Source organism: Oratosquilla oratoria, chromosome 13 (genome assembly GCF_046742065.1).
Source record: "Oratosquilla oratoria isolate Oo_2021 chromosome 13, ASM4674206v1, whole genome shotgun sequence".
NCBI classification, from domain to species: Eukaryota; Metazoa; Arthropoda; class Malacostraca; order Stomatopoda; family Squillidae; genus Oratosquilla; species Oratosquilla oratoria.
In genome coordinates, this window is record NC_134789.1 from 29,509,656 (window position 1) to 29,512,155 (window position 2,500).

The window sequence follows — 2,500 nt, forward strand, 5'->3', positions numbered from 1 at the left end:
AGAGTAATAAACGTTTGTTTTCTTGGTGCAACATGACAAGCTACACAGCAAGCAACTGCGGCCCACACACACTTACCTGGGCCACCTGCGCGGGCAGTGACGTCGTTCCTCTGGCAGCCGCGGCCAGGTATGGGCGGAGGCGACTGTGGGCGCCCCAAGCCCGCGCCCACGGCGTCACTCCCTTGTCTCCTCACTTCTGAGCCTGACTGCACCTCTTCCCTAAGACCCACTAAGATCTAGAGGAGGTTGAGTCACATTTACGAATAATTTTGTCTATGACTGACGTCACTAACTTAGGCTATTTCCTTTCGTGATTTACTGGGCCCATTGTCATCATACCCATCTTGGTCCTCCTCATCGTCATCCTCTTCCTATTAAATCATTTTTACATCCTCACCATCCTCTTCCTCCTCCTCCTCCTCATTCTTCTTATCTTCATCCTCATCTTCATTCTTCTCCTACTCTACTTCCTTCTCTTCCTGATTCTCTAATTCCCTTTCTTTCTCAACGTCACTCATTTTCTTTTAATTTCGTTTTCATTTGAATATATTCCTCCTTTTCATCCTTTCCCTTTTCTCTTGCGTCAGCTTCTCCTTCTCATTATCTTTCTCAGCCTCCCCTCCATGCTCACCTCTCTATCATAATGTCTGCCAACAGTTCCTTTCCATCCCCAATTCACCCCCCCCAAAAAAAAAGCCCCCCCGCCCCCCACCTTCACCCCGACCCTACCTACCTTCTGATGACGTCCCTCGTTAATGCATCGGGTAGCTCATTCGACGCGCATGCCCGTTCTCCCTGCCGCCTGGCGATTCTATTCAGATGAGGGGGGAACCACAAGGATCCGTATGATTACTCTTCACGCCTGAGTTTCACCCTCTAACGTTCGAAAGTGTGCCTATAGACAGAGTCAAGATGGTCAGTGAGAAAGCAGCTGTCTGTCTGTCAGTGCGACCGTGAAGATTTGTACAGGGTTGTGTGTGAACTATGTGTACGTGCACACACACACACACACACACACACACACACACACACACACACACACACACACACACACACACACACACACACACACATATATATATATATATATATATATATATATGTATATATACATACACATACACACAGGGACCGACGGTGGGTACCTGTAAGTGATGGTTCTGTGAGAAGGACGTCGGAGAAAGCCATCTCCCCCACCACTCATCCTCACATTCCATCAACATCTCCTCCTCCATCTGGAGGTGCAGTTCCGAGGGGCTGGCACTTGATCTTCAGACCGGAATTAGGATATCTCTTGATCATACATAAATACATACATACATACATACATACATACATACATACATACATATATACATATACATACATACACATATACCATACATACATACATTCATACATATTATATACGTACATGTATACATGCATACATACATATATGCATACATGAATACATACATACATACATGTATACATACCTGCATACATGCATACACACACGAATGAAATATTGTCACAAAAAGTCATATAGAAACGTAAACGTACACATCAAAGAAAAAATCACAGTAAAAATATAAACTTTATAAACAATACTACATTAACACACACATCCAACCTGGTTTGAGCAACTAGATAAATCACCACCGAAATTCGTCACAAAACACAACCTTGGCAATGCGCTGTTTCTAAATCTTATCGCTATTTTCAAGAAGGTTCGTTTCAGGGCTGCTGTTGTTGAATTCCACGAACGAAATGCTCTGGAACTAATGACAACACTTCATACTGCAACTGCACCTGTGATGAATTTTATTGTCTGGACAAAGATACAGGCAAAGAATTAAACCGGCTCAAGTGTGACATAAAAATGGGATTTGTTTGAGGGAGGCGCCCTTGACGTCATGTCGCGCCGAACGGGAGAAGTAGGAGGGTGGAGGGTGGGGGTGTCGCGGAAAAGGCTTGTGAGAGAAAGTGACACAGACGTATCAGTATGGTTGGTATTAGGTCCAGATACGCAGTATACAAGTGAGAAATGTCAGGATTACAACATATATTTCTCCAAAAGATCAAAGTCTCGCAGGTGACTTCATGAAGGTCTTTGAAATTCTAAATTCCTTCCACACCTCCATGGATCCAATTTCTTTGGTGCAATATTGTCCACAAGGACAGAAGCACTGGTTGTCGCTTATACAATACTAATTTGAGATTTTAAAAGGATCGGATAACAATGAAATGGAAAGTATTTCCACAGTAAAAATTGTTTAGATATAGTCAGGTAATCATTTAAACAATCGACTGTAATGCTGCCCCTGTCACTACATTTCTTTTTTTCATTCGATCATGGCAAGCAATGACAGTAGTGACCATACTATGGTTGAAAAACACACACAAACACACCTTCCACCACCACCAACAACAACAATAACAAAATATAGGATCCACATGAAAATGGTCCCATTGCTACATCTGCGTTAGTCATTAATACGAATATTCCCACCATTTG

At 42.9% G+C, this 2,500-nt stretch overlaps 1 protein-coding gene across 2 annotated transcripts in view; it reads right to left on the reverse strand.

The window, feature by feature from the left end:
- The window catches only part of LOC143032360 (uncharacterized), a 164,250-nt gene that overhangs the window by 108,325 nt on the left and 53,425 nt on the right, over positions 1-2,500 (reverse strand). The window contains exon 1 of one of the 2 annotated variants that reach the window (XM_076196980.1): positions 77-210. The exons of the other annotated variant lie outside the window; for it this stretch is intronic. The gene's annotated coding sequence lies outside the window, so the exon portion shown is untranslated. Of the gene's footprint in view, positions 1-76; positions 211-2,500 lie in introns of those variants that run through there. 2 annotated transcript variants of the gene reach the window in all.